The sequence below is a fragment of the Manacus candei genome, unplaced genomic scaffold (genome assembly GCF_025592945.1).
Source record: "Manacus candei isolate 608988 ecotype Guabito, Panama unplaced genomic scaffold, ASM2559294v1 h1tg000084l, whole genome shotgun sequence".
NCBI lineage: Eukaryota > Metazoa > Chordata > Aves > Passeriformes > Pipridae > Manacus > Manacus candei.
The window spans coordinates 2305524-2315387 of NW_026138132.1; positions in this window are offsets into that span (position 1 = coordinate 2305524).

Genomic DNA, 9864 nt, shown 5'->3' on the forward strand with positions numbered 1-9864 from the left:
GCATCACCAACCATCAGCCTTTGTGGGGCTGGCAAAGAGGAAAAAAAATCTCTCTTCCTTTTTGTGCCTTGTGCCAACATTTCCTGGCACAGGGCTGGCAACTGCTCTCTGGGATCTCTTCTTCTAAAGGCTGAGATCCAATTTCTTGCAGGGAGAAAATCCCACCTTGGTAAGTCAGGGGACCCACTAGCAGCTTTCTCTCCTTGAGAGTCTGAAAATCCAGCAAGTTCAGACTCCCCAAGACAGAAACATTGGCTGCTCCCTGTAATAATCCAAGGAAAACCTGTGGTTCAGCTCTTCTGCTGGTTCTCTGCCCTGAAGAAGCTGCAGAGGAGAGATTGTGGACAGAATTAAGCTCCCCAAAGGGGTGAAAACTGTACATTTTCTTCACCAACTCCATAAGGCACAAAATCATGGGATGGTTTGGGTTGGAAGGGACCCAAAACCCATCCCATCCCACCCCCTGCCATGGGCAGGGACACCTTCCCCGGGCCATATCTGACCCCGAGGGCACAATGGGACAGGATTAACTGCTTGGATCACTGAGTTCATCCATGGTTTTGGGAAGATATTGGCCAGAGGCAAAGGAAAAGATGGAGCAGAGCCATTGTCCAATGTGGATTTAATAGGAGCTCGTGCATGGAGCTGATTTCTGCTGTAAACACGGGGAGGGGAGTCAATGCCAAGCTGATACAGCCAGTGCTGGACTCTTACTGGTACCAGTTTGAGCTGGTTTAAACCTTGCCTGTATCTCTTTTACTCATCTACAGTGCTGACATACCCTGCCATGGAATTTGGAGGTTTTCCCATGGAAAATTATGACTTTGCATCAAAAGCCGCTGATTTTCCAGCTTTTGATTGTTATTATTATTATTTTTTGACAGAAAGTCGAGGCTCTTTGTTTACAGATAAAGCTGCATTTGCTGTTTATGGTGAAAAATATGACAAAAAACCCCAACAAACCAGGCAAAAAAAAAAAATGCTTTCCGTGAGTGGTTTCAATTTAGCTCTGAAAACCCACGTTTGTACAAGAAAAGGAGGGAAGAAAGTTTCCAAAGGAACTTCTTACCGGTGCCACAGGCTGGAACCCTCTGGTTTAGCACATCCCAGGGGTGGGGAACAGCTGGATTTGGAAGCAGCTCCAGGTTGGGACACCAGGCTGGGCCTCTCCTTTCGCTTTTCCCCTGCCCAGGTTCAGGACCATCTCATTCAGGACCAGCATTAATGACCCTGAAGAGTGTACAGCTATGGAGAAGCAGGTTCTCATGGAGATAAAACCTCCTGGGGGTAAAATCCCCTGAGATTTGCTGCTCAGTAGGAGATAAAAAAGGTTCTGTAAGCCCTTAAATTTTCAGCTCTTACCCATGGATTTAAAAGCAAACACTTCCCATCGTCTAGAAGTTGTAAGGAAACAAAAATAGGGAGTTATTTCAGCCCAAATACAGATCTAAGCACACAGAGCTGACAGTAGCTGAGCTTGGCAGCTGAGTATCTCATGAAAATCCTGCTCGTGGCCCTCTAGCCTTTTAGGGATCATCTTTTTTAAAGCATATAAAGCAATGAAGATGTGCCTGGCTAACAGGCCCAACAATCCTGCCCCCCCCTCTCACCAGGGGGGAATTTTATTAAAGTAGTTAAAAAAGACGTACAAAAACTCTGTCAGAAAATTCCCTGTTAATTGTAACAACAACCCCGACCCTGGGGAAGGAGCAAAACCCTACAAATGTTTGGCCAAAGCCACGACTGGCTGTGTGTGTGTGCAGGGGGTGAACACCCAGCACAGCAGTGTCATCACCCAGGGAGATGTTTGCTGGAAGAGTTTCAGCCTGAGATCCCTGCACAGGCAGGATTCTTTGGAGGCAGGATGTTTATCCCAAGCCCTGACGTTGGTGGCCACGACACATCCCCCTGTCTGTGTCCTGTCCCCAGCTCTGCCTCCCCCTCCTGCTCCTCTGCTGCATCAGCCCCTCGTTCTGGGGTCCCCCCTGTTTGACCTCTGCTTGACCTGCTGCTCTCCCAGCCACGGGATCCTGGAATGCTTTGGCTTGGGAAGCACCCCAAAGATCAGCTCATTCCCAGCCCAGGGGTGCCACCACTGCTCGGGGCCCCAATTCCCAGCCATGGCTGGTTGTTGGCATGGGAGAGGGTGCCCAGAGGAGCTGTGGCTGCCCCTGGATCCCTGGAAGTGTCCAAGGTGGGACTGGGATTGGAGCAGCCTGGCCCAGCAGATCATCTTGGATTAGATGATCTTGAAGGTCCTTTCCAGCCCAAACCATTCCAGGATTCTCTGTCTGACAAACCAAGCCCTGGCCCATCTGGACCTGCCTCCATTCCTTGGGGTCTCTCTCTTCTCCTCTCTCTTTTCTCCTCCTTTTCTGGCTCTCCCATCACCCCGTGGGCCCAATGACATCAAGGCTCTGGGTTTTGTGCTCCACTGAACTTGCTGATCCTTGTGTGTCCCTTCCAACTCAGAATATTCCGTGGTTCTGTAAATATTCATCTCTGACCCCCCTCTATTTTCCTGCCCTCTCCAGGTTTCCACTCTCCTCTCCCCAGAGCTGCTGCCTGTTTCCTCCCCCCTCAGCCCCTGCCCTCTCCTTCACCTCAGCCCTTTGCCCCCCTCTGCCTCCTGTTCCACGGCTCCAGGCAAACACTGGTGCCTGGTATCCAAAACAGATCCATGAGGAGAGGCAGGAATCCCACTCAGACAGGCTGACCCCAAAGGACTTCCCAGCTGAGTGCTGAGAAAGTGCCTCTGAGCCTTTGACTCAGCCCTCACCCCCCCTTGGCTCCTTCCCGGGGGCCTGGGGGTCAGGAGAGGGGGACACTGGCCCAGGGCCATGCCAGGATCTCTGGGATTTGGGATGGGGGACACTGGCCCAGGGCCATGCCAGGATCTCTGGGATTTGGGATAGGGGGGACACTGGCCCAGGGCCATGCCAGGATCTCTGGGATTTGGGATAGGGGGGACACTGGCCCAGGGCCATGCCAGGATCTCTGGGATTTGGGATAGGGAACACTGGCCCAGGGCCATGCCAGGATCTCTGGGATTTGGGATGGGGGACACTGGCCCAGGGCCATGCCAGCAACTCTTCAAATTAAACCTCCAGACATTCCCTTGGGGTTGCTCTGCTCCTGATTCCCAGAGGGAAGGGGGAGCCTGCACAGAAAAGGCAGCAGTGCTTTGCTTTTCCAGCTTTTCCTTTCGGATTTTTTTCCCCTTTTATTTATTTTTATTTTTTTTTTGTCCCTTTAAGCTCTTGTTTTAAGGCAAAGCTTCCCTGCTGCTCTGGGGACCTGCCCAGGGAGGCAGGAGGGGAGGAAGAAAAGGGCTCTGATTCAGCAGAGCAAGTCTGTGACTCCAGGGGCTCCTCCAGGATCCCCACAGCATCATGGAATCGTGGAGCTTGGAAAAGACCTCCAAGATCACCACAGAATCATGTAAAGACCTCCAGGATCACCACACATCATGGAATCATTCAGCTTGGAAAAGACCAACCCCTCGGTTGATTGATGCTCTGGGGAAGTGGGGAGGTGAAAGACAATTTTTGGGGCGTGGGACAAGCAGGAATTAAGTGGGTTCTACAGGAAAGACCCAGCACCAACTCAGAGGAAGCACCAACACTCAGTTTGGCTGCTCTCAGTGGTTGATTTTGACCCCAAACTTTTCTTACACCCCCAAATTTTCTAACACACTGCAAAGCTTTTCACCCAGGGCACTTCACCCACTATTTAATTCAGCAGGCTGACCCACCAGCAAACTGCTTGGAAAATATAAAAAACCACAAGCCTTCGAGATTATATTAAAATGATATTAAATTATATTAAAAATCAGAGCCCGAAAATGTTGTAAGAAAAAAAAACCAACAAAAAACAAACACAAGGTGTTTTTTTTTGGTCCTCTAAAACTGTACCTGGAAATTTCTCCAAGCAACATTGATTTCATTTGCTTTGGGTTAAATGGGCTTTTAACCTGTTTTTAAGGAAGTGCATTGTCCTCATCCTAAAGGCCTGTAATGGGTTTGCAGAAAAAAAACCACTGGAGATTTCTCCTCATTTCTGTCTAAAAATTACCGGTCTCGGAGAAAAGGGACAGTTCAGTTCCTTTATAAGACATTTACAGGCAAAAGGGGGGAAAGTAAAGGAAAGCAGGAATTGTTTGGAGATAATTAGAGTCTGGCACAATGCAAAATATTCCAGAAAATTAACCTGGGAACTGAAAACACCAACTACTGACCTGCAACGTTACTGAACCTGAAAATGGAGTTTTTCTTGTGAACCACCGTAAAATTCCACTGCCTTCAGCATCAGGGGGGATTTACATGGAAAAATGGGATTTTCCAGGGGTTTGGGATGGAATTCCCAGAGCATCTGTGGCTGCCCCATCCCTGGAAGTGTCCAAGGATAGGCTGGAGCAACCTGGGCTAGTGGGAGGTGTCCCTGCCCATGGCAGGGGGTGGAATGGGATGATTTTAAGGTCCCTTCCAACCCAAACCATTCCATGATTCTCTGATTTACACCTGCATGTACAGAAATACAGAACCTGAGAGACAAAGCTACGAGATACTGAGTTTATATCCGTCAAGATTGCACCTGGGAGTATTTTTATCCCAAATTTGCAGCCCCTTCCAAGCCCAAAGGCCTGGCTGTGGCAGGAACTGGCTCCTCTGTTTGTTTGGGAAGGTGGTTGAACACAAAAGGATGGGTTTCCTTGCACCTTCCTCGTGCCACATGAGCAGCCAACGAGGCCAGTGAGCAACGTTGTGTCCAAGCTGTGATTTGAGAGGTTTTCTAAGCCACAGAATAAGTGGATTACTGACCAAAAAAAATCCCAGCTCCTGCCAAAGCACATTTTTACAAAACACAAAAAGACCAAAAAAAAAAAAAAAGAAAATCGAACAAGATTTAACCCATAAAAAAAATAAAATAAATGAAAAAGGGAAAGAGAACAGAGTAAGTGCAGGAAAAAAGAGAGAGGAGAACCTGGTGGGTAAACTGGGCTGTCAGGAAGAATAATTCTTTTTTCCTGCTTTATTCAGTCAACTAAACTCTGCAGGTTTTTTTCCCTCTCTGAAACAGGGAGAGGAGAACTTTGCAACAATAATTTGCTTGAGCAAATTGAGCCTCCTGACCTGCAGGGTGTGTTTGAAGGGAGACAAGGACAAGGTGTGCTCCTGGTTTGTAACTGGGTTAAGGGAAGAGGGGGAACAGTCATTCCAGGATTTGTGTTGGAATCCTGGCTGGGTTCCAGCTGGTGGAAGTGGCTGGAATAAACTCGGGCTGGTTTGTACCCCAACCAGCCCCTCCTGAGGATCCCAGAGCTGGTTTCAGGGTCAGACAAGTGGATCAGGGCACAGCTGGTTGAGCTGTTGGGAAATATTCCACATCCAGGCCGTGCTCCAGTGCTTTGAAGAGCTGGGATTAGCTTGGCCTCCAGGTTTCTCCCTGGAATTCCTGGCATAGCTCAAAGGGCTCTGAAATGTTAAACGTGGCCAGATGTGTGCAGAGCAAAGTGCCACGGGCTGGGCTGGGGTGGGATGTCAGGCACAACTGCTGAGTCACAGGAATTCTGTTGGGATCACTGACATGCACAGGACCTGTGCGGGAAAGCCACTTCTGGTTCCAGAAAATTCAAAAGAAACCCCAAACAAACAAACCACAAACCACACACACACATGAAAAAAAAAAACCACCAACCTAGACTGTAAAATTCTATAAGTATCCTGACATTTCATACTGAAATTTTCTAGGGAAGAAGAAAAAAAAAAAGGCTTCAAGTTTGGGTTTCATTTTTCAATATTGAATTTTTTTCTTACATATTGGTACCTCAGTGATTAGCGAATGAAAAAATGTATTGTAGGGTGGGGTGTGTGTTACAACAAGTAATAGTAACTATTAAATTTTATCTGCCAGTGCCTGTATAGATCAGTATATTTGTCCTCACCTCTAAATTTGGAGTTCATGCTTTTATTCTTTTGCTTTCTTCAATTGTCTTTGCAATGCCTCCCACAGCTCTGCTCTGGCCTCGGATTTCTGTGACTCCCGTGACGTGGATTTGATGAGCTCAGAGGCCACTTCTCCCCTCGGCCATCCCTGATCCTCTGACATTTAAACAACAGGCAAATCATCCCACGGCTTCAGCCCCGGAGAGCTGGAGCTGGGCCAGTCACAATATTACCCTGCTCTTTCCACTGACGTGGGGAGGACGGGCTGTGCTCCTCCAAGGAGGGGCTGAGGGCTGAAAACTGGGCTACAGCTTCAGGCAGAGGCTGGTGGTCATTAGAGATGGGTGCAGACTGGTTGAAATAGTCCCTTGAAAATCAAAAGTCTTGATGGGAAACACTCAGCTGGGGATAAAATCCCTTTTCTGGACGAGCCCGGGAAAAAATGGGTTATTATTTACAGTGAAACATCCTCATGTGCAAGAGGGGTGGGTTGGGTGTTAAAACAACCCCCAGGTCAGAACATTAAAACTCACCCCCAGAAAGAGAAGGTGAAGACTTCCCCAAATGACCTGAGCAAAGTCATGAGCAAATCATTCGACTTTTTGTCTCACCTTGGACGAGGAAAGAACTTCCCAGCTCTAAAACTCTCCCAGGACCAAACAGCTGCCTCCTGCTTTTCCCAGGAGCACCAGCAGTACCAGCCAAGTGCTCCCTGATGCCCCAAAATGCCCCAGATGTTGGAGACAGACTCCAGAGATCCAATTCCTCGTGGAATGGGTGGTGATTCATCCACAGCTCACCCAGCTCTGAGCTAAACCTGCTCCTTGGGGACAGGGTTTAGAGGTGCACTTGACCCCCCAAGTGCTGGGTTAATGCTCAGACTTGATGATCTTAAAGGTCTTTTCCAGCCTAAATTATTATCCTGTGATTCCATAACTCCCTCCCTGGAGTCCTCCCCTCCCTTCTCCCAGGAGGCCTCTTGTGCCAGTGATTAATTCTGTCCTGCATTTTCATTTGGCTGCAGGAGAACAAAGGACGTGTTGGGTCACTTACATAAAGGAAGGAATATATTGTCATCATCCAGCCAGATTAATGAAAAAGGTCACAAAAACACACCAAAGGCCAACGTTTCAGCTGGTGGAAGGAACAGAGCTCCACTGGTCACACTGGTTCACAAACTTCAGCAGGGGACAGTTATGCCCCATTTAAAGCCTGGCACCACAATCTGCAGAGGAACAATTTGTGAAGAATTAAAATAAAAAAATAAGAAAAACGAATGCCAAGGCCCAGGCAAACCCTGCAGATCCATTACTTTCAGCATGTGGCTTTCTCTGATTTATCCCCCAGCCCTTGGCTGATGAAACCCCCCTTTTCAATCCACTCCTATTTTCCCCTTCATTGCACAACTGCTTTAAAGGGTTGCAGAATTCCAAGGACTGCCAGGGCTACTGCCCAGATTTATTTCTCCCTGAGAAGTCCTACAGCATCAAGCTGGCAATTCCAGGTGGCACAGGCCAAATGCCATCCACTTGGCAAAAAAAAAAGGGAAATTCCCAGTGTTTCCTTGGCACCTCGACCAACAGGTTTGACAGGACGAGGGGAGACGGCCTTGAGGGAGGTTCAGGTGGGATATCAGGAGGAATTTTTTTCATGGAAGGAGTGGTTAATCATTGGAGCAGGCTCCCCAGGGAAGTGGTAGAGTCTCCAGCCCTGGAAGTGTCCAAAAATCGAGCATTCCATGGGATGGCTCAGTGGGATTTGCTCACACTTAGCTTTATAATTCCATGGAGGCACCAATGCCCCCCCCTCCTGCCCCCTCCTCTTTCCCAGGGCATGCCCAGGGCTCAGCTCAGGGTTCCACCATCACCCTGCTTAACTCCTCAGCATCATCCTCCTCCCCCTGCTCCTCAAGGCTTGGCCTCTCCTGTCCCTGAAGGCCAAACCTCGAGGCATTCAGTCCCTTCCCATTCCCTTCCTCCACCCCCTCCCCAGAGGGTTTTCCATGTGGAAGAGCAAAGCCACGAAGGAGAGAGGGCTGGAGGAGCTGGCCCTGGACTCCAGGAGAATTCCTGTCTCCAGGACTGTCAGCAGGAACATGCCCTCATTATTAACATTTGGATGTTGGAGACGTTTCCAGGCCAAATTGCTGCTTTCAAAGCTGACTGAAAGTTCTTCCCTGGCATGACTTTTCCCCCCTTTTATTCATTTTATTGCATAACCAGCAAAAAAAAGCCTCAGAAAGGTTGAGTGTGAGGCAGCCTGTGCCGCTCACACGCAGGGGATGGTCCCCTGCTCTGAGTCACTGAGCAGATGTCCCTCCTCGTGGGATGCATCCAGTGGCACTGGGAAGAAAAAGGAATTTAACTCCTCCCTCTGAACTGGAGGATTCCAGTGGGAATTTTCACACCCAGGCATCGGATTTACCTGATTTTATCCTTTGTTGTTAAAATCACAGAGAAGAAATAAGCAGGGAAGCCACTGAAGTGCAGCTGTCCCTTCCCTGGAAATCTTTGGAAATAAAGGGAGAGTGTTCCTTTTCCTGAAGAAGTTTCTGGTGGTGGTGGTTATTATTATTATCATGGAATGGTTTGGGTTGGAGGGGCATTAAAGATCATCCAGTGCCACCCCCTGCCATGGGCAAGGACACCTTCCACTAGCCCAGGTTGCTCCAAGCTGGCCTTGGACACTTCCAGGGATCTTGGGGCAGCCACAACTCCTCTGGGAATGCCATCCCAGCCCCTCCCCACCCTCCCAGGGAGGGATTCCTTCCCAGTATCCCATCTCTCCCTGCCCTCTGGCACTGGGAAGCCATTCCCTGTGTCCTGTCCCTCCATCCCTTGTCAACAGTCTCCACCTTTCACAGTCCTCTTTATCAGCTTTGGAAATTTTGGGAGGTGAAAGGGTAGCAGGAGTTAACCAGAGCACTGTCATCTGGTTTGGGAGGAGTGAGAGAAGCAGCAACCCCCAAATTTTATAAAACTGATGAAGTTTGTGACTCCCAAAAGCTGTTTGGTGACAGCTCTTCGAGGTAGATCTCAAACTCCTCCTCAGTGTCGCCTCAGCATTTGGGTTCCCAATCCCTGGATCCCTCCAGAGCTGGTCAGGATTCCTGGCAGGAAGGAAAACGAGAAGCAGCTCCTGGTTAGTCTGGGGAAGTTGTTTAAACCCACAATGCACCCCAAGAAAACAACCACCTTCATCTGCCAACAGAGCTGGGTGGAAGCAGAAGGGAATTGCCCTCACAGAGCACAGGGGTTGGTGCTGCTGTTTAAAAGTGGAGAGTTGAAAAACTTATTCAATTTTCACTGAGGGAAAGCACAGGAGCTGCAATAAATTCAATGCAGGTCTACCTGTTTTTTTAGATCTCATTTTTTCCCCATTTTTTTCCTCTCAAACGATCAATTATGAGCTTCTGGAGTTGTTTTTTTTTTTTTATCCCAGAGAAGAAATGAAGTGTTGAAATCAGGAAGGGACGGGAGAGCCGTGACCTACCAGTCAGAGGTCATTTATTAGAGGTCAGGGCTTCTTTCTGCACCCAGTATTTCTCCCTGTCACCTCAGAGCAAAAGCAAAGTGAGCAGCTTCAGGCAGTGATTTAATGCTGAAGCCCAAGGAAACTCCCATTAGCCCTGGTGGAAAGAAGAAGAGACTCTGTGTCACCAGTTCTCTATGTTCTGGCCCTCCCTCCCCAGCTGAAGCAACTCCCAACCCACCCCAACCAAAGCCAGAGAAGTGCAAGATGTCAGGCCCAGACTCCCAGAATCACAGAATCAATTAGGCTGGAAAAGACCTCTGAGATCATCCAGTCCAGAGCTGGTCTCACACTCAGCTCCAGATCCAGGGGAGCTTATCTCTTTATTCCAAACAGCCCTTCAGCCCTGCTAATCACCCAGAGCACCCATCTCCTTATCAGCTGGAGG